Here is a 24,010-nt window from a genome sequence, read left to right on the forward strand (position 1 = left end):
TTGATATTTGCCTTGATCTTTCTTCCCTGCCTACAGATACTAAGGATGCCCCTCCTGTATTCTGTGAGGTCCTCAGGCTCCATGACCACTATAACTGATCTGCAGTATTTGCAGTAGAGTTTGATTTTATCTAATGTCTCAGTCTTTTTGCTTATGCATTTATTATTTAGTATATTTGCACGAAGGGGAAAACATTTTATTCACTATTGCTTTATTCACATCATTTAGTGTAGAGGCGGACTGAATAAATTAAGTGGCTTAATTGCCAGCATTTCTCTGGTGCCTACCGTCCATCAAGCTTTCTTGAACAATTTGTTTGCTTTGGGGAATACTAACAAAATGACTGACATTTATAGAGAATGAAGCCCAGTGCCTCAGTCATCCTGGAAGCAATCACTCATGCATTAGGGACATCCCAGATTTAATTTGAGAGCCAAATTGGGATTCTGGACGACAGTTGAGTTAACTGTAATTAGACTGCGGAAGTGGGAAGGGCAATTTGTGCTGTTCTGATGCTTGCTGTCATCGAGTCTTCACAGTCATGCATAAAACATGTTTACTTGGACTTTGGCAAAATTCAGCACACTGGAGTCAAAGGAAAAGACATCTCTAAGATGGGGAGTGTCTGATATCAAAGAACTGATTACAGGAACTAGATAGGCCTTGGCAAGCAGAAGCAGAGTCTCTAAGGGTTGAGATTTCTGTTCTCTTCCTTCTTTCTCAGAACATTAGTTGACTGCATTATTAGTGATGCAGATTATTCTAGAGAAAATAAATGTGTTTAAGTTAATCAGAAGAGTGTCTCTAAAATTCATTTCCCTCTTTGCTCTTTAATTATCCCTTAAGCAACAGCAATCTTGCATGTATCTAAAAATAGACTGATGCTAGGTCAGGAGAAACATATAGTAATTTGCTTGCTCTGTATTTCAACAGTGGCTCAAATTTGCACATCAGTGCCACAAAATAGATTTGTGTATTTTTTCTATTTTAAAATCGAGTATCTATTATAGAAAATACATTCCCAGAGGTTTTACTAAAAACCTCAATCTGTAAGTAATGGATTATATTGCTTAGTTTAGAATGGTATAGTTCACAAAAGACTTTAATATAACAATAAGCACAGCCATCATCCATTTTTTTCATCTTGGAGTATAAATAAGTATTTATTAACATTTGAAAACAGTGGTGACTCTTTCCCAAGTTGGCATGTAAACTGGTACTGCTTCTGGGAGTCTTGAGAAAGTAAGTGATTTTTGTGTCAGTTCTGTGTGTTGACTTAGTACCATTGTCGTGACTTAGCTATCATTTTCTTCCACATGTGTTCTGGTTGGCCATTGTGATGTTTCCTCTTTTTCAAACCACTATGAAATGTTCATAGCATCCACATTTCCTTTTACTTGATAGTTGTTAAACAAGATAAACTTAAATTGTCTGAGATCTGCAGTACTCCTCGTGAATACAGAGAAAAAGCTTCATTTTCATCAGTTTTATTATGCACTCTCTTCTCTTCTTTTACCTACTAGGACATCCGTCTGTGTATGTATAATCTTTTAGCTAGCAGTTTATCACATCCTCCCAAATTTGCAAAATATCCCTACCAGCAGCCCTAATTTAATCTTAAGTGAAGTTGTACCATATCATGACTTTAAGTTTCCATGACAACATGAGGTACTCAGGGTAAAACATTGTTGGTTTGATTTTATAATAAAATATAAATGCAAGAAGTTTCAAGTTTAACAAAATGATTATTAGGATTCATAAGGTCGATTAGGTAATGTTATGACTGTCTACTATTTTTGTGGTGCTAGGAATGAAACCCAAACACTCATATATGCTAGGCAAAATCTCTATATAGAGTCCTAGCCCCAGCCCATTTCTGTTAATCCTGTCCTGGCCAATTTTAGTCACTGAATCTTCTAAATGGGGTGGAGTCTGAAGCAATACTCCTGGTGTGACTGAATAGAACACTGTGGTGCATAACAACCAATCAAAGGAGGATAGCTTAATGATTGAAAGACATCCTGGAATTTATTATTTTCTTTCCCTTTGGAAAAATATGAATTAAAAAAATAATAAAGGTTCAAGACTAATGATGACTTGACTAAAAATTATGGCTGGAGACCTGGGTGAACTGTCTGGTAGCCTACTCCTCTCTGTAGAGTTACTTGGCATTTCCCTATTAATTATTCTTTATCCATCTTCCTAAATATTTTCCAGTGCACTAGATTCCTTTGAGAAAGTGAGTCTCATCACTGGGTGTGAGAAAACTGGTGACATCAAATAGAAAATTATCATTAAAACAATGAAATGTTTTATTTAGAACTGTAATGGTGCAATGGGTGACAACACTATCCTGATAAGGAAGAAAGTTGGGGCTCTTCGTCGATAAAGGAGTCAGTGAAGGAAAAAAAATCACAGAAAGATCAAAGTAGAGAGAATTCTTGCAAAATCGATTATTGATATCAAGAGTAGAGGGTGTAGTATTTTATTAGACATTGAATATGGTCTGATATGAAGAGGAGTAGAATCTCTGTAAACTGTACAAGTCAGTCTCACATAATTATAATGAAATACTGGAGGTAGCTAACATACAAGGTTAGCTTGTGGCCCTGGAGATTTGAGCCCAAGTTCAAATAGCACAGTTGCTGCTGGCCTCAGTTGAGCACTCCTGGTGGTTACAGCAGTGATTTTTTGCTGAAACAAATTGCTCACAAGAAACAGGAAGTCTGAGATTATCCCTCAATCTCCTTTGAGGTAGTATCCACAGTCCCCTAAGCAGCACACAATAGTTCCTTTCTCTGAAAGGTCCACTGCACTTCCCAATACTTTCAGCAGAGAACAGCTTGTAATATCTGGGGCCTGGGGAACACTATCCGTATTCAAACTGGAGCACTGACTTTGAATTCTTCTTTGTACCACCCGATTCTGCATCACCCTTCTTGGTACGGGTCGCGCGCCTTCCGTACCTTATGCATATTTGAGCAAAGGCCTGGAGTTTGAACAAAAGACACACACACAGAGAGACCAGGGTCATTTGACAAGAGATAGCAGAATGCCACTTTATTTAGCAGAATGCAAGACTAATATACCTTGGCCCCAGTAAGGGAACTCCCTCCCAAACAGAGGGGAAACTGGCACCTAAGGGAATTCCTTCCCAGGCAGGGGGTGAAGGCAGGGGGTGGAGAGAGACCTTGGCGCCCTGTAATTCTCCCAGGCAGGTGGGGAATTACCACACCAAAGATAGAGCAAAGCCCTACAGCTAAATCACCAGGCTATGGCAGAGATAACAGAAACTAGCAGGAAGCTTAGCTGACTAACCAAAACAGTCCTCCAGACACACCTCAGGGAGTAAGGGAAAACCTGGGCCCTACACTTCTTGATTAACACTAGTCATTTCGAAGGATTAAGAACAAATCTTCCTTAAAAATAGGGTTCAGAGGAAGCTAGGTTTTGTCTGTAGAGTCTTCATAGGATGGAGAAGATCTACTATGGTCATACTGTCTTTGTTTTGAAACAATCTATTTCTCAGTTTTTAATCTGGGCTTTCCTCCTTTAGGTTAACAAGTATTGGGCCTAAAGCCACGGTTCTCTACATGATGGCCATACAAATAGCTTTGGGCAATTTATTTCAACTATGGAAGCATCATTCTAATAAAAAAAAGTACCCTTTGAATGAGGTGAAAGACCCCTGATTAGGGGAGACTCTCATTCGAGCCTCGGGATGACACGAACCCCCCCAGTAACTGAGGAGAGACCGTCCTTGCTGCAATCACTTGAGGTTTAATGACAAGACGACAAGATGACAAGACGGGGACCAGTGCACTGGGGCCGAGACTCATAACCCACGCAGGGGAAGAGTTCGACCTCGAGTGACTGGGAGAAGTGGTTTTTATAGGAAGAAACCACACAGCCCAGTAATCCGAAAAGGGGGGCAGGGAGGATGTCACAGAAAACTCTGAAAATTCCAGTGATGATTACAAAGGAGCAACTCCCTGCCTCTCAAGATCATTCTTAAGGTCGTAATCAGCTAGTTCCTTTACCAATGATAATTACTAGGGGGTGATAATTACTAAGGGGAATCTCTCTGTTTCTTAAGATTACTTTTAAGATTACAATCTACCTTTATCTTCAACTAGTTCCTGAAACCCTGAAATTGGTTAATCCTAGATTTCTGATTCTTCTCTTTCTGCTAGATTTTTGGCTCTGTTTTCCTGCTAGGGGGATCTGGATTTATCCAGGTCTTTTAGAGGCAATGTTAAATTGTAACTCATGTGTTTACACGAAATTTAATTTAGACAGCTTTAATAATGAAGTGAAGACTCTCTTTAGAAAGAAAATGAAAATTTTCTTTCCAGATGGGTAAACTGAGACATATAAAATGTGTTTCTCCTGATAACAGCAAAAAGCCATACAGCTGGGAATAAAACTCCAGGCCCTGATTTCCAGTTCTCTGCTCCCATCAATAAAACAGAATCAACACTTGGCTCTCTTCCTCTAATTGCTGCATTTACATGCCCCAATTCTTTTACTAAATTGTATCTGTATTTAAATATAACTTGTATTTAACATACCCAGCAGAAGCTTTAACTTTTAAATAATTTCTAAGAAGCTTTACATGAGGTCATGGGATTCAATTTTGAGAGCCTAGGAGAGGAGTTAGGACAGAAGCCAAATGATGGTCAGATGTCACGGGCAAACCATTATTACTGTAGGTGAAATCAATACTAAGTAATTCATTTTCCTTTTTTAAATTATTGAAAAATATAGCAAAACTTTGAAACAACGTTAAAATAAAATCAAAGGATGACAAAGGAAGAAAACAGTACCCATTTGCTCACTAAACTTAGTTTTAATTAAATAAAAAAAATTTATTATCCTTAATTCTTATGTTTTTCACATCTATTTGTCAGTAGTGGTATATATTTGTGCATATAATGGCCAGGGTATGTTGAAATAGCTTAAGATTAGCAATGATCCAGATTTACAGACATTTTTGTGGCACATGTAGCTGTTGAAATTGGCACACTCCTAGTTCCCAAGTCCTGAGGATAATATTTAAGGTGAAATATAGTGGATACGATTGAAAATACATGGTCATGATGAAATTTTCCAGCATTTGCACATCATAGAGTCACAAAACACCACCAAGGTTTTAAAAAATATGTCTCAATTCAAATAGATAGATAATAATGTGAAATTTAGACTTTAATATAAGAAAACATGTGAGATTTCACGGTTTTCACCAAGTAAAACACCCAGTTAAATTGAAGCAAAAGGGGAAGTAGCTTTTGTGTGAGGTATAAAAGGAGAGGTAAAGATTATGTGGCTATATCTTATATAAGATATAGTATTTTAAAATATTTAGTTAGAGAAATGACATAATTTACACATTCTTAGAACAACATAGCATGATTAGAAGGAAGAGAGAGGAGCTGATGAACTAAAGTAAGGGCTTTCTGGAAACACATATAAGAGAAAGCAAGTTTTAGTGTTGTAGTCAAAAGAAAAAAACAGTTTTGGTAAAATAATAAAGATGTAGAATTGTTTAGAAAGTTTAGAGAATTTATGGAGACTTTTCTATGATATTTAGTATAAGGTGGCTTCATTTATCGGAATATAGAATGTGTAAATTGATTGAGAAAACACTGAGATTTGAAATTAGTTTTGAAAATGGTCATATTACACTAAATTTAAGCTATCCAGCAGTTAAGATGAATCACATCTGGAACTTAGCCAAGAAGAAGTATGAAGAGAGATACTATAGAACTGAGGTTCTAAGACATAAGGTAGCCCAAAAAAACTCTTTTACCAAGTGTCATCAGTTAATAACATCTTTGTAATTAGTATGTAAAGAATCAAATATACATGACTGTATGTTTTAAAATATATATTTAGGGTTGAGGAAATGGTTCACTCAGTAAAGCACTTGCTATATAAGAATGAAGACTTAAGATCAATACCCTGATATACTTGTGTTAAAAAAAAATAGAAGTCAGGTGTAGTGGCATGAGTTATAAATTTCACTGTTGAGAAAGTGAGGATTGGAAGGTTTCTAGGACTTCCTGACAGTCAGTTTAGCTGAATCTGGCGGCTCCAGATTCAATAACAGAGACAATCTCACAAAATAAGATGACGATCAAACAAAGAAGATCTCAGCCCTCCACCTGCATGTTTACATGTGCACACATGAACATGAATGCACATATGCACACCATTTACATTTAATAATACTTAATTTAAACTTAATAAACATTTACAAAATGTACCTGTATGAAGTACACTTACAAGTTTGGGAAATGAAACACTCTTCTGTGAAGGTTTTTCAGTTAAGGTGGGGCTCTTTTCCTCAGTATTGGAGAATGTTTTCTGGCTGTGCTTTCCTATATGGTTTGAAAGGGTTTTCAGTTTCATACTGGAAGTATAATGGGTAAAACCTTTAGAAAGCATTCTGAGAATGATTATGTAGAGTTCAAAGAAATTTTAAGAGTTGTGGATTATTAGAAACCAATTGCATATGTTTTAGTTATTTTTTTACTGATATTTATAAATAGATACCTGAAAGAAAATGCTAAAAAAGAAAATATTTGCTTTGTTCACATACACAATTCAATACACATGATAAAGAGACCTGGCAAAGCAGAAATGCATTCATCATGGCAGTGGAGCAAGGGGAAAGAGCTAGGCAAGGTCTCAGCACCCATGACCTCAGTTATTGAACCAAGTCACCTTCCACAGTTCTACTACCTTTCAAAAGTTTATTCAGATTTTGAATGCATCCATTGATTAAACCATTCATTATGCTGAAAACTCATGATCTGATTATCCCTGAAAATGCCACCACAGATTTTCATTAATATCGGCATTTCTCAATATAATCAAGTGGGCAATCAAAGTTAACAATCAAAATCCAATTGTCATCTTAATTCTCGATGCACAAATACAGCATTTCAAGCCATAAAATTCCACCTCTTGGCTCCCAAAACCTCATATATATCTTACAGTGTAAAATACACTCAATTATATATCCACAACTCCTTATATTTCTAATAGAGCTGAAATTGTTTAAAAGTCCGAGTTCAAAGTCTCCTCTGAGATTCAAGGCAACATATAATTTAAACTCTATAATATTTAAATGACAGTTTGCAAACTTCCAAGACACAATGATATAGATAACATATTTCATTTCTAAATGGAGGAGTAGAAGACTACCAAGTGAGGATAAAACTAAAGCTAGACCCAAGCCCACCACAGTAACCTTCCAGTCCCATATCTCTGTTTGGCATCTAAGTGATTATATTTGATTTGTTCTTGGTATATATAGTAGTAGGAAATGATCCTCCCACCTCATCTCTCAAATGCTGAGATTATATATCTTTGCTATGAGACCTAGATTCTTTATATTGTATTTTAATCATAGAGGACATAACATAGTAGCCACTTAAAGGGAGATGATGTTAAGATTTTATCTCAATTAAAGAAAAGTGTACCAAAAAATGGTTAGATTAAAAATCGAACTAGAAATCACTCTTCCTGTGTCTACAGTTATTTAACAGTGAAAAAAATAAAGTAAAAATGTTAACCATTGAAATTCACATAGGAAGTTCTCTTACAATTGCTTAATGATTTGGTTGATTCTAATTGCAGAACAAGGAGGAGATGAGAGCCCAGATCTTGAATCAAAGAGAGAAGTATTTAGATTTAAAAAATGCAGTATTCTTTTCTTTTGCATTTTAGACTAGAAATAAAAATAATCTTGATGACAAAATGAAACTTGATGAAAACATTTTAAGATTGCAATTTGAATACATTTATTAGGTCATAAAGGAAGTTCTAATTTGAGAAGACTTCTGGTGTGTGTGGTGGGGGGTGTGTGGGTGTGGTGTAGCACACGTGTATACAGTTGCATATGCCTGTGATTCAGAGTGCAGACTCCAGAGAAGGACAGCATCAATAGTTTTATTGCTGTCTTCATTACTTTTCAGAAAAGGTCTCTCACTGAAACTGAAGATTGACATTTCTCTTAGATTAATCGTCCAGTAAGTGCCCGGGATCTACTTGTCTCTACCTCACAACTCTGGGGTTACAGATATGCAGACCCACGTCTTGCTTTCCCACAGGTGCTGAAAGTAAAAACTCATGTCCCACCTTTGACAGAAAGAACTCTTACTCAATAAGCCGTCTCCCCCAGCTTATCAGTTTTTGTTTAGTTTTGTCTTTCGTCAAAAGAAAAAACAGGGTTTCACTGCTGGGAGAAATAATCAGAGTGGGGATTAAACAGGAAAAAAATATTTCACTTCATAGTTGTATTCTAGGAAACCTTAATTAATTACGCTTGCCCTTAGTTTTCCTTATTGCAGAGGTGTTCCTGACTCTCAGTCTTTTTGTCTGCTCCTTTAGATAACCCACCAGCACAGTCATCAAACAACAAATAAGAAACTTTAAAAATGAACAATTCATAAACTCAAATTAAATAATATATTATTACAATCATTCTATCCTATTGTTATTATTGTTAGTTTCCTTGTACACCTAGTTTAAAAATTAAACTTTATCATGGGTGGAATATGTAGAAAATATAGCCCATACAGAGTTTGGCTCTACCTATGGGTTTGGAGCTCTTGGTCTGAAGATAATAGTTGAGCATTTCCTACTCTCCTCTCATTGCTTTAGTTGAGTGACACTAACACTGTCCTTATGGACACAGCACCACCACCTTCTGAGGGGTCTGGCATTACCCACACCAATATTTCAATAAACTGAAACATTATACAGTCTTCATCCTCTTTTATTACCTCTTAGTAATTACCTCTTAGATTTGGAGATATTACATAACCAAATGATTAAATGATTGACTGACACACAAGAAAGGTCAAATCTATCCTCTAATACCAGCAAAATGATTCCTGATGTTTAATTTAGTTAAAAATTATACAGGAAGCTGTACACCTTTTACTATTAAAACATTAAATGTGATACTTCAAATTATATGACACAGGAAGTACCTGGTCTTTAAAAAAACAGTTTTAATATCAGATGTGTACTCCATTGTGGTGTCTTTAAGCAATCAGCCTCAAGTTTAGCTTAATTGATATAATCATGACATTAAACATGCATTACTAAGAATAGCACAATTACCCTAATTAGTTTTCTGACCTTCAAACAGATTTTAGGAACTTCAAGGAAATCCTTCTTGGATAAAGTGCTGTGTGAGGAAAGCAACCTTCCTGTGAGCAATAGAGCCTTCCTAAGTTACTTATGGAGCCGAGGTAATATTTCAGTGTGAAATGATTGCTTTCTTCACCGTTCACTGCAGCCTGGTGTTGACAGGGTCAATTGGGAGAAGGAGCAGAGAGAAATAACCACAGCCTATTCACTTACAGAAATCAATAATCAAGGGTCAAAACTTATGCAGGCCCCAGTGTTTTTGGGTTCTTTCCTCAGAAATAACATCAGTGATCAGCACACAGAAAATCAGGTAAGGATGTGGGAACAATAGATCAGCACAGGCCATGGGGCAAAGTGCTGGAGGGCTATTGAGCCTGGTTTCCCTCCCGGAAGGTTTAAATGTAAGATTTCTTCATGTTCTTGGTTCTGAGTGGATGTGGGAGGGTGGATAAAAAAGTACTTAATTATTAAATCCAAAATACAACAGCCCAAATCTTTCAATGAAGAACCCTTTAATGAAGGAGCCTAGGTTCCAATCAGATATGATAATTAGGGAAGGTGGCAAAGCCCTGACTGTCAGGGCCTTCTAGGAAAGTAATGTGCAGCACATGTCCTGAATGTCAAATCTGGTATAAGAATAGCAGTTTCCAGTCACAAGGCCTGCTCAGATGTATGCTATAATAACATAGAGTTAGGCCAAATATGTCACACACAGGGTTAGAGTTGTCCAGAATCTTCATTGATCTATTGTCTCCCAGCTCTCATCCTGTAAGGTATGTTATCCATATGTACAGACTTTTTTCATCAGACTTGAAAGTTCCCAGTAAATGGCTCAAAATAATATTTCTTTTCCTGCATTCACAATCTTTTAGAAACATCCTCACAAGGTCAATTATCCTCTCTTTGCTGCTTTTGTTAGTATGCACTGCTTCTTTGTGTAGCTCTCTCTCTGCTGTAGGAACTCCTTCAGCCAGTAGCCTTTAAGTTACCTGACCACTAGGGCATGGTCTCTTATACTATAAATGCTGATGTAAAGTGTGTGCTCCCTCTCCCTTTCTGCTTCTGGATTTGGTTGCTGTTCCCTGTTCGAGCAGAGGACTGTGATCTGTGAGTTTATCTTTAAATAAATAAGATTTTATTATACTCAGTTCTGAGCTAGTGAAAGATTTCTTTTAAGTATCTGTCTCCACCTGGCATTCAAAGTGGGCCACCAATTTGTGGTAGGAAGCCACTTGTTTGTTCCCGGCTGCCCAGACTCCCAAAATAACCACATAGCAACTGTATTAATTAAATCACTGTTTCCCCCAATAGATCTAGCTTCTTATTGGCTAACTCTTACCTCTTAATTTAACCCATTTCTATTAATCTGTGTATCACCACATGGCTGTGGCTTACTGGGTAAAGTTCTGTCCCCAACATCTGCCTCTGGTGAGGTTACATGGCTTCTCCCTCACTGTGTCTTCTTTTTCCCAACATTCAGTTTAGGTTTCTTCACCGAGCTCTACTCTACCCTATCACAGGCCAAGACAGATTCTTTATTCATAGCATGAAGCATATAGATATAGATATAGATACAAATTATTTTGGTACTATACCAAGTCAAAGCACATTAGCACTTCTCTTTCAGCCTTCTTTTTTCTAAGGTAAAATATCTTTCCACTCATCCTTCTTGTTTTCGTAATACCCACATCTGGTACTTTAGAAGCTGCACTCTCTCTTACAAATCTGCTTCTCTTACTTGATAGGCTCATGCTAAACTTTGCATTTTCTTCATGGTTTAATATCTCTGCTACATTTTTGTTTGGATTAGTGCTTGTTTTAACCATCAAGCTTAGCTTACCAGACATGGGTACTATCCAAATACAACTTGACAACTCTCCTGTTCATCTTCTTTGCATTTCTGGCTCATTTCTTCAGCAGCAAAAGCAGGTTTTAGAGTCCCATCAGTTTTTTCTATCCCCACTTCTCTTTAGGGGTGACAATTTTCTCTGTTGTTTTCAGGGAGGTGTAAACTTTCTACCTCTTTGTTAGTAGCTTTTATCATTTTTTATAAGACAGGCAGAACACATTTTAACCCTAAAGACAATGTAGTAACTTCAGTACTGCAATGTTGTATAAAAACTATAGACTATTTTAGTAAAATATATTTATAATCTATATATTAACATCTAAATTAAAATCTTCTGTAACAGAGCACTATAGTTTATATTATCAAACAAACTTTAAACATCAAAGGGGAAACCAAGCTAAAAAAGGAGGCAGATGTCTTTAGACAATAGTTTGCAAGATGCTGGAATTGGATGTGCCTGTGGATTAATAAAAACTCAGAGACAGATATTGGGATTCAAACTGAAAGTCAGAAAAGCAAAACAGCCAGTCGCTGGTTTTTACATATAACTCAGTCTGAAATGGTGATCCTGCCTCCAGGAAACCTCAGACTGACACTGTGACTGAGAGCTGTCTCATATGTTTTATAATCCTCTCTAGTTCTGGTATTAAGAGTGTGCACCGCTGCTACCTAGTTTCCATGGCAAGCTAGTGTGGCCACTAGGATTAAAGGTGTTTGTCATTGTTGCCTAGTCTGTAAGGCTGGTCAGTGTGGCTGTTTTACTTTTCTGATCCTCAGACAAGCTATTTCCAAAGTCAAGGTTAAACAAAGTAACTTTGATACATATGCAAGTGGAAGAATTTATTTTCATTAGAATCTCATTAAAAAAAATAGAAGAAAGAAAAAGCAGAAAGAAATCTTCAGGCAGAAGAAAAAATGATACAAAATGAAACTCTAGACATTAATGGCAAACACTTGGACTGATATTCATGTGAGCAAATGTAATGTTTTTTGTGCTCTAGTTTCTTTAAAATAAACTAAATTTTAAAAAATTATCTAATAGGTTTTGTTTTATATCTATAAATGAAACCATTGACCTCAAGGACAGGAGGAAAAACAAAAGCATTCTCTAAGGACACCAAATATTGGGTAGCATCATCAGAAAGAATTTGACTTGCTTTTTTTTTTCATTAGTTTGTTTGTTTGGGTTTTTTGTTTTTGAAGCTTTTTCTTCTTTTTTTTCATTTTTATTTTTACTCTAATTTGGGGGATCACAGGGGTAGGGGACATGGAAGGACTGGGAAGTGAGTATAATTGGGATGCATGATGTGAAATTCCAAGAGACTCAATAAAAATCTTAATTTGAAAAAAAAAAGTCTCGTCCCTTGATGAGAATGCAAACTAGCAGTCTCTCTGGTAGATAATTCGGCTGGTAACATCTTACAAAACTAAATGTAGTCTTACCATGAAACTCAGCAACTGCTCTTCTTTGTTTACTTAAGGAATCTGAAAACTCATGTACACACCAATACTGGTCTATTGTAATTTTAACCATCATTACCAAAAATGCAAAGCAACTAAGAATGAATAAATGAATCAACTATGATACATAAAGATGGTAGCATATTATTCAGCATGAAAAGAAATGAGTTTCCAAGCCAGTCCACTGACAAGCCATAACAAAAACCTGAGCAAGTACAGCTTCAGTACATATTAAAGTCAGAGAAACTGATTTGGCAAAGTTTCAAGGTATATGATTTCAACCCCTGGCATTCTAGAAAAGGCAAGACAATTGGAACAATAGAAACATATAATTGCTAAAGGTTGGAGAGAGGGAAGGAGGATAGAGGGAGAAGGGAAAGAGGATCTTTAGTGTGGCAAAACTACTGTTTTTCATTATGTTATATTCCTGGATACATATCATTTTACATTTCTTTATGTTCTTGAAGGTCCTTCAATTGTAACATGTGTAGCAATTTGTTGGTGAGAGAAGGGGATGTGTGTGTGTATGTGTGTGTTTGTGTGTGTGTGTGTGTGTGCGTGTGTGGTGTGTGTGTTGGGTGATGCCTTATGAAAGCATCTGTACCTTCTACTTTTGCTGTGAATCTAAAATTATTCCAAGAAATGAAGTCTACTTTTAAGAAGTATGCCATTCTAAGAGTCTACTATGTATGAAACAGTGTGTCATCCTTAAGGAGTGTTGTTGGGGCTCAGTTCCATCCAAATGACATTTAATGTGATGAATAATTCACCTACAAGAGACTGGAGAAGAAAATCTCTCTGTCTTCCTACTGGTCACATGTCTCTCTCAAAGAGATTTGTAAAGATCATAATTGTTCTTCCTTAGGACAGTTTATAGAAAGTAAAGCTCTTGCTGTGACCTTTCTCTACCTTTTCATGTAGAAGATGGCCACAAGCAAACTCGCTAGTCTTTCCTGTCCTCATTTAAGGGACCCTTTTCACACTTTCTGTTGCAGAAAGAAGTCAATAAAAACCCATGCCAATAGTATTATGGGCACCCTTTCAGTCTAAATCCATAGGACCACACCTCATGATTCAGTATCCTCTGCATGACTTTCCAGTCTTCACCAGATATAAGCTCTTTACCAGCTTTTCCAGAATCTTTGTGTCCTAAGGATTCCATTTGTCATGTAAGTTTTGATTAAATAAACACATATGACTGGGTCTAGTAATTCAGGCCTATAATCTCAGCTATGATGAAGGCTGAGGCAAGATCATAAGTTCAAAGCCTACATAGCTTACATATCGAGTTCAAGATTAACCTGGGAAACCTAATAAGATCTTGTCTCAAAACAAAAATAATTTACAAAGTGCTGTGGGTATATTATTGTGATAGAGCACTTGTCAAACATGTCAAAGTCTGGAAATGCAATACCCACTAATAGAAAATTATTCATTTCATTCATTGATCAATACTACTTCCCCTTAGTAATCCATCTTTTCTTATAGGAGTGAGGTTCCTGATCCTTATGATGGAAAGGTGAGTTATCATATCTGTCTACCTGTACATCTATATGACAAACTGTAATGCAATCATTAGTAATAGTTATCGCTAAAAAGATGTCTGAATCACAGTGGGGAAGAATAAGATGCCCATTATATTAGAAAGAGAAATAGATTAATAAAAACAACATAAATATACAATTTTTACTAAGGTAATAGAAAATATAACCACATCAACAATCGCTTTGACTTGGCCTCAAGTTAAAGACAGAGATTGTGACACTGTAGGATTTAAAAAGTCATATTGAATAGATGACTCCTTTCTGAAAACTGGTTTAAATTACAGTGTTCTATAGGTTTCAGATGATTTCAGTCGTTACTCTTAACAATCATTTAAGAGAAAACTGCCAATTCAATCAATACATTTTTTTCCTGAAATTGAAGAGAAGAAATACTGAAAAATTCATTTTACAAACAAGGCAAGCCTTGAGACATAGATCCCCACTGGGATGGATTTTAAAATGCTCAAGATGACTGTGGAAGTGCTTATGAGTCTCTTTCAAGAGAAACTTGCTTATTTTATGTAAGTTGACAGTACAATGCTAGGCCTTGAAGTAAAGCCCTGTATCTTTGTTATTCTAACTGTAAACCATGCATTCTAATCAAAGAAACAGCCCAGAAAAGGATAAAAGCAGAAATGTACACTGAAAAGTATTGCAAATTATTTAAATATCTGCAATTCTAAAATTCTGATTCATTTATTTTTTGCTGAGAAGCCTTTTAAAGGTTATTGTAAAACTGAAGTGATTTTTCTTGATAGAAATTTTGTATACCATTTCTTTGATTCAGGCTACTCCAATTATCATTTAGCTAATGAACCCTTCAAAGTTCATTTGCATAATTGGTGCCAATTTTGACAAGAGGAATTTATCCTGCTGAGATAAAAGCATCATCGGACGCATCAACAGAGTGATGATGATTTAGTTTAAGATGTGCATGGACATGCTACCTCCCAGACAGACAGAAACACCTGGTTGTCATTCTGGGCTTCTAAAGTCCATGATTTCTCTGTGTTTATGGGGTCAGGGGCACAAACAAACATTATGGTCATAACCAGCAAGTGAGTAACATTTCCAGACAACTCAACAGTCAAAGATTAAACATGAGTTGCCTCTTTTCAAACAGGAGGACATTTTCATCTTCTATGTCTGAACGTGATAATTCTGAAATTTCTCTCACTCCAGCTTTGTTCCTAGGTCACAGAGCCATAGACTAATTTGCATCCTGTACCTTACACCTGGTGTCTTATTCTGTGTTAGAGTCTGCGGCAACCACTACACAAATTTTGTTATCTTTTCTATATAGCTCTACTCTTGAAAGGACATAATACCAGCCACTCTTATTTACATTACAAAAACAAGATCACAAATAAATTCCAATGTTGTATTACAATGACATTTTCTGAGACCTAACCCTTTCTAGATACCATTCTGCACTGTATTACGTCTTAGAACTAATCTGACTTAAAATAGAAGTCTTAAAGCAGATAGAATGTGAGGCCATGCCTTTAAAAACAAAACAAATCCTCACTGCATCTCCCTCATCCTCTATATTAAAGAAAGCATCCATTAAACAAACAAGGATGTCAAATTTACGCTCTGATTTCTCCAAGCCATTATCCTGGAGACCATAGCAACTGATATGCAGAAGGTTGACTTGCGTGTCCCCTTCCCTAGATGGAGCCTGCTTATCTGAAGAACAAACAAACAGGTCTTTGAAGAATATGATATAAAATTAATGTGAAACTAATCACTCTTTTAGACCTCAGCATATTCAACAACTAGTTTAGACCTCTGACTCTACATGAACAAAAACAACAGTGTGTGTGTGTGTGTGTGTGTGTGTGTGTGTGTGTGTGTGTGTGTTGTGTAAATCTTGACCTGTCTGTTTGGCAAATTTGGGTATTCCATAAAAAACTGATTCATGAAATATAACTAGATTTGATTATTCTGCTAAGGAATCAGAATGTAAAACCAGGCTAATGAATTTTATTAGGCTTCACAAAACCAGTATCCTCCTGGAACTTCTGGGTTGATTAGATATGGCAAAATCAGTATTAACAACAATTTCTGTGTAACACAATGATGTTTTAGTAAATACTAGACTCATTAGTTTGCAACTCACTTAGATCACTGTAAGAGGCCCAGTTTTTACTATACAGAAATTCCTGTTAATGGAATTGGAGGAATATGCAAGGTAAAAATATTCATTTGATAGGGAATCAAGCCTAAGCCTGGCACCAGAGTTTTCAGTCATTGCTTCAGAACCTTCTATTTGATAAGTGCTGCATGCAGAAGGCAAGGATGTACATACATGATTGCGCTACCACACAATCACTCTCTTGGTGTCTGTGTTTCTACAAAAGGTTAGGTGTGGCACTGATTGACAGTGGCACAATTTACCTAACACCTAAGAACATATTTCCAAATCCTACATCAGATTGTCAAGCATAATCCAGAGATTCCATCACCATGCAGTGAGACCAGAGTAAATAGCATGTTATTTAAAGGAAGAGAAAAAAAATCAGGTATAGATTTTTGTTCATGTAACAAGGTGTTTGCTATATTATTTTAGGAGACAGATGCTTCTCTATATTGCCTTCCCAACATTAAGCCCAACCTTATAGATACTTGAGAAATGTTGAAGGAATGAATAAGGAATAAATCAGATAATGATGTACATAGGGCATCCAGGGGTCAGATACCTGGCACAGCATGGCTTTTCATCGGATGCTTGGCTTAGAGTCCTTTATTAGCAATGTTCTTATTTAACTCTGTTTCTAAGTGAAGCCTGCTAAGACATAGCATTAATAATGCTTCACTTCGTAATTTTAAAAATCTACTTTGTCAAAGGGTAAATAAGAACTGAGTAAGTACAAGTGTAGGAAAGGAACAATGGTGTCTATCCATAACCAAAGGATGCCGCTAGTAGGTGGAAGTTATCAGGGATGTTTGAGTGGCCTCAGATTTCAGATACATTCTGTAGAGTCACACGTTTTTAAAACCTTCCAACATCTGAAGACACTTAAAACTGTACTTGAATAGCTACTCTCACCCTAAGATGTTATTGCTAACTGCACTGCCACTGGGGCTGACACAAGTGTTCATGTAAACACAAAATTGTTTGATGCCAAAGAACCCAAAACCATGCATGGAGAAATTAAAGTGGAAAAAATAATTCTTTGCTTTAGGAATAGGAAGGGGTATGTTAATTTAACTGACATGTCACAAGGCAAAATATGTATATTACTGCTTTGCTGTTGCTAGAATTTAAATAGCGTAAGTGGTCAGTGGTATAGAGGCTGATTTAGTTCATTCAGGACATATCAAACTTCTGAGATCATATTATGCTATTAAATACACACACATTTTTCAAAACTAAATAAAATGGGTCAATTTTTTTATGTGTGTATCTGTGTGTGTGTCTGTGTGTATGTGTGTCTGTGTGTAAAGAAAAATGCACTTTTGTTTCCCAGTTACCTAGACCCAAATAATCACACAGAAGCTATATTAACTACAACACTGCTTGGCCTATGATTTAGGTATATTCCTAGATAGCTCTTGTACCTTAACTAATCCATTTCTATTAATCTAAAAATTGCCACAAGGCTGTGTCTTACCAGTAATGTTCTGGTATCTTTCTTCTTCATTGGTTATATGATGTTGCCTGGTTCTGCCTGTTCTCTCTTCTCTCTCTCTCTTTTATTCAGATTTCCAGCACGGCTTTACTCTGTTAAGTTATTGACCAAAACAACTTTATTCATTAATCAATAAAAGCAACACATATACATAGGGACATTCCACATCATGTGTGTGTGTGAATGTGCTCACGTGTGCATGTACAGAACATCAAATATCTAACTGATGTCCTATTGACCTATTGCAAGGTTTAGCCAACTGTAGTAGTTAAGGTAGTTTTCCACAATGTTTACCCCACTCCTTTATGAAACACATGCTTTAACTTTTGTTCTTCGGCACTAACATGTGACTCTTGGCCAATAAGATTTAGATAGAAGTAAGGATATACCAACTTCAAATATGTCTCAACCATAAGACTTCAGACTTGACAGACTAAAAGATGACATTTCCAGTTAAACTTGAAAGTCAGATAAATAAAACCTCTTCCAGGATAAGTACATGGTTTATCAAATTGAAGAAATTATGTTTATCTGAATTCTAGCCAGTCAGACTCTTCCTTGAACTGGCCTTTACTGTCATGTACAGCATACATACACATGATCATACGTATTAAAAACCATTTATCCCTCACAAACATTAAAGGCTCTTCCTGACATATATTAAATCTTCAAAAGGAATTCATTAAAATTTTGCTTACTTGCCTAATCTCAGAAATGAGACTGTCAGTCTTTTCATTTGAGGGCCACATAAGTTCACTTAATTTTCTTTTAAAGATAAGTAATTGACCTTTTTCTTTGTAATTATAACAGTATGTTAATAAAATAATTTTATTAGCAAAGTATGTGAAATATTTTATTATATGATTAAAGCTCTATTTCTCACTTTTGTTCAGGGTTATAATTCTCAAGAGATACTTTTGGCTTTGAAGAAAATATCCTAACATTGACTATCCAGTTATCTGTATTTGTTTGATTGTCCTTCTTAAATAAAGTCATACAGTGAAAGGTGAATAAGTACACAAGGAGAAAATCTATGCACCAAAAACAAAACAACAGAAAGGCTGGACACACTTTGATATTTCATTGTTGTTAGAAAGATTTTTTGGAAGGTTATGACTAGAATTACCTGAAACAACTCTATTACTCAAGAAAAAATATAACATTTGAACTTATTCCTAGTGGGTAAGTGTGAATCAATATTTTTTTTTGGATTAAACTGAACTGAGTTGAAAATCCTCACCTGCAACTCTTTCATCCAGAGACCTTGTACTATCACTCAGGGAAAGAAAATTTGGTAATATCACGAAATGATAACCGTTTCCAAGTTCTCTACTATCGTTTTCCAAGCTCCCCACTTCCCACAATCCCTCTAAACACCTTTCTAACTTTGATCATTAATCTCCTATCTAGAGCACCAGAAAATGGGGCCAATTCACAGATGGAAAGTTAGAACTTGGGCCAGACAGCTAATGTATTCATCCACAATGTCCCAGAGTTAGCAGAGCATGTTCAGCTGGTTGAGCATAATAGATTTATTAATACAACACAGTATCCTAATCAGTGAATTGAGACTAAAATTTCTTTCAACAGAAATAATACTACACCATCACAATTCATGTTCCACAGACTCCATGGGGAAAAGCTTGTGCCTGCTAAAACTAAGATTTCCACAGCATCCAGTAGGGACTTTCTCACAAACAGCAGGACAGATGTGTTCTGTGTTCTGTAATTTAGATCTTATTTCCTTTGGAGAACATTCAGTCAGGGTCTCATAAGAGGGTCACAGGATAGTTTTACATAGTTGAAAACAGACAGCAATGTTCAAATTTAAATACTTTGAAAATATCTTGCAGTCCAATATGAAACAAGGTAGAAAGCCAAGGATATAAAAATCACAACTATCACTTTTAAAACTCTGATTTAAATAAATTCATAGATTTGGCACATAACTTACATTGACTAAGAAACAAGCAGGTGTGGCCATTCTAATATCTAACAAAATTGACTTCAAACTAAAATCAATCAGAAAAGATGGAGATGGACATTTCATACTCATAACAGGAACAATTCAGCAGGAGGAAGTCTCAATCCTGAATATCTATTCCCCTAATATAAAGGCACCCACTTATGTAAAAGAAACACTTCTAGAACTCAAGGCAGTCATCAAACCACACACACTAATAGTAGGAGACTTCAACACACCTCTCTCACCAATGGACAAGTCAATCAGACAGAAACCTAACAGAGAAATAAGAGAATTATTGGAGGTATTGAATAAAATGGACTTAACAGACATCTATAGAACATTCCACCCAAATAGGAAAGGATATACCTTCTTCTCTGCCATAATTTTTTAATTACTAAAAAACTGTTTTGCACGTCATCCTACCAGACGACCTGCACAGGGAATTAGAGAAGAGAGGCCATTCTAAAGTTAACTAAACAAGCAAACAAAACACTTGTACTTAAATATCTAAAGGAGTTCAGGTTTAAATAAAAACAATTTAATTTTTTTCTATTTTTATTTTATTTAAAAAGTTATCTTTTTCATTTTATATACCAATCCCAGTTAAAATTCCTGCTTCTCCTCCCATTCCTTCCACCTTCTCCCCCACTCCACCTTCATCTACTCCTCAGAAAGGGTAAATCACACTACTTTGAGGAAGGACCAAGACCCTCCCTACTATATTTAGACTGAGCAAGGTATCCCTCCAAAGAGAATGGATTCCAAAAAGTTGGTACAAGCAGTGGGAATAAATCCTGGTCCCACTGATAGTGGCCCCACAGTCTGCCCCAACCATACAACTGTCACCCACATTCTGAGGGCCTAGTTTGGTTCCTATGCTGGTTCCTTCCCTGTCTGACCAGAGTTCATGAGCTCCCATTAGCTCAGGTAAGCTGTTTAAAGCTGTTTCAGTGGGTATCCCCATCATGGTCTTGACCACTTTGCTCATATTCTCACTCCTCCCATACTTCAACTGGGTGCTCTGCCGTGGTTCTCTGCCTCTGTTTCCATCAGTTGCTGGATGAAGGTTATATTGCAACATTTAAGATAGTCATTAATCTGACTACAGGGCAGGGCCCGTCCCGGCAACCTCACCACTATTAGCTGGGCTCATCCTTGTAGATTCCTGGGGATTTCTCTAGTGTCAGGTTTCTTGCTAGTTCCATAATGGCTCCCTCAATCAAGATATCTCTTTTCTTGTTCTCAGTCTCTGTCCTTCCCCCATCTTGATTATCCTGTTTCCTCAAGTTCTCCTCACCACTTCCCTTTCCCCTTCTCAATACAGAATTCTCAACAGAAGAACCAAAAAAAAAAAAAAAAATGGCTGAAAGACACTTAAGGAAATGTTTAACATTCTTAGCCATCAGGGAAATGTAAACCAAAACTATTCTGAGATACCATCTTATGCCTGTCAGAATGGTTAAGATCAAAAACACCAATGATAATTTATGCTGGAGATGATATGAAGTAAGTAGAAGCACTTTGCCATGTTCTGATCTACTCATGTCTTAAGAGACATATTGATATGCATGATTTCACATCAATTATTGGCTCTGGCTAGTGGCTTAGTCGAACTTAAGAAAAGATCCATGATTAGAAAACTGGGAACAAACAAATGAGCGGCACAACTCTGAATAGTCAAGAAATGTCATAAGCATTTGCTCTAAGTTGTGCTGAATATACTTATGTTTGAAATACCATTGTTTCTCTCTTCTCTTACGCCCTTGAATACAGCATATGATACAGACAGTTTATTCCACAATGTCTCAGGTTCTTTCCTGTTACTGTGATCAAATACACTGTTGAAAGTAACATAAAGAAAAATGACTTATGCAGTTTGCAAAAGGGAGTTGTAACCAGTCAGTCTATAATCGCAGGGAAGTCACAGAGGCATGGTCCTGAGAGAACTTGAGAGAACTGGTCATATCACATCCACAGCCAAGAGCAGAGAGTGACAAAGGAAGGTGTCCCTGCTACTGTTGGCTTCTCATTGGTTCCAGATCCCAGGGCATGAAATGATACAACCTGCATTCAAGATGAATTTGCTCACATCAGTTAACTCAATTAAGAAAATCCCCCCATATACAGACATGACCACAGGCCTACCTAATCTCGACAATGTTTTGTTGAGACTGGCTTTCCATAGTTTGTCTGTATCAAGTCAGGCATTAAAACTAAACATCATGGTACTGGAGAGATGGCTCAGAGGTTAAGAGCACTAACCGCTCTTCCAGCAGTCCTGAGTTCAACTCCCAGCAACCACATGGTGGCTCACAACCATCTGCAATGAGATCTGGTGCCCTCTTCTGGCCTGCAGCATATATTCAGGTAAAACACTATACATAATTCTTTTTTTAATACATAAATCTTTTTTAAAAAATCTAAACATCACATACAGTATTTAAAATTTATTTTTATTATGGCATTTAAATTACTGGATATGAGATAAAATAGTAAATATCACTCAATAACTCTCCTAGAAAGAGTAAGGGAATTTTTAGTTGAATGTAGAATTGTTGTACCATATTAGGTAGATTTATTAGCTGATTATCTTTGTGGAGGGGTGTTAAGGGGTGTTAAGCAGATACATATATATGACAAATTGCCAAGGAGTGGGAATTTTTTAGATCTGTCTTTAGATTATGTAAATGGTGTATTTTGTCTACAAGTATGTTTGTGCACCATGTGCATATAGTGCCCATGGAATCCAGAAGACGGCATCAGATCCCCCTGGAATTGGCATTACCATGTAGGTGCTGGCAATCAAAACCAGGTCTTTTACAAGAGCCCAAAGTGTTCTTAACCAGCTCTTTATTACCTTTTATTAACTTCCCCAATGCACACACATGCACACACATGCACACACACTCACACACTCACACACACACACACATGCACTTAGAAGTAATTTCATGCATCAACTTGACTAAATCATAAAATGTCCACTATTTCTGAGTATGACTGTGAAGATGTTTCCACTTGACTTTGCATTGGTTAATGAACTGTGAAACAGGAAGCCCTCTCTAATGTGGCATCATTCAATTCACAGTCTGATATAGAACAAGCAGACAGAGGGAGGTTGAATTTGTTCTCTAATTAACCGCTTAGCTGGGACTTAATCTTTACTAACCTGAAGTCCTCTGTGTGCTCAGACAATTCAGGCTAGAACCTACAGCTTAGTTTGGGGATATATGTCATTTTACTCCTGGTGTCCTGAGTCACTAGTTTGCAAATGGAGGACTAAGATTTCTAACATCCAGACTCATACGCTTCACCAGTTTATAGTGAGTAAAATTTGTTCCATTTTTCAGAATTTTTAGTTACAAATATGTAAAATAGAAGACACAAACAACTTTCAAAATGTTAAATGAAGATGATTTTTAAAGGCAAAATGAATTCTTCGTTTCTTAGAGTCCTTACTATTTCTGACTTTCTACGTTTTCACATATTTATGTTATCTGCTGGCTCTCCCAGTTAATAATTTTTAATTTAACAGTAAACTTAAATGATAATGACCTAAACTAAGATTTATTGTATTTTAGTACAAAGATTCAGAATAATACAAAAGGTGAAACCTGTGGAATTGGAGGAAGAAGGATAAAATGAAAGGTAATGTATAGCTAGGATAGTTGAATCTGAGTTACTGAAACCTTATAAGACAAGGAGAACAAGGATGGGAAACTGACCTGAAAGAAGAGAGTTAGGAAAAGAGACTGAAGGCGGGGGTTCGTGTACATTCCTTGCCCATTTTTGTCATTTTTCTTGTCTGGGATATTTGATTATGAATTATAGTTAGGGAAAATGGAGGCAATAGTGTCTGTTTAAACTAACATGGTACTGAGAGAATCCCAGAATTGCAATAAGCTCATCTCAGCCTCCACTTTTCAAAAGAGAAGCAGGAGAGTCCATCATGACCAAGCTGACCTGTGACAACCTCCAGCAGTCTAATCATCTGGGTCTCCTTAAACTCAGGCATTGCTCACATTTATTTAGTGGATGTTGAAGAATTATTTTCACCAAGCAGTGCTATGGCTTGTGTGTGTGTGTGTGTGTGTGTGTGTGTGTGTGTGTGTGTGTGTGTGTGTGTATGTGTGTGTGTGTGTTGTAATCCAGTTCCTAAGGTTATGGTATTTAAGAGGTGCAGTCTATAGAGGTAACTAGCAATGCATGGGGTTATTGTTCTTATCAATGTTGACAAAGCCCTAGGATTCCCTTTCAGCATGTGAGGACACAGGGAAAGAGCAGCACCCTCAAAGAACACTAGTCCTCATCAGACTACATGTAACTTTGGATTATAAAACATATTGTACTTCTTAATACTTTTTAATTATTTATTTTACTCACTTATTTG

Source organism: Myodes glareolus, chromosome 17 (genome assembly GCF_982192425.1).
Source record: "Myodes glareolus chromosome 17, mMyoGla1.1, whole genome shotgun sequence".
NCBI lineage: Eukaryota > Metazoa > Chordata > Mammalia > Rodentia > Cricetidae > Myodes > Myodes glareolus.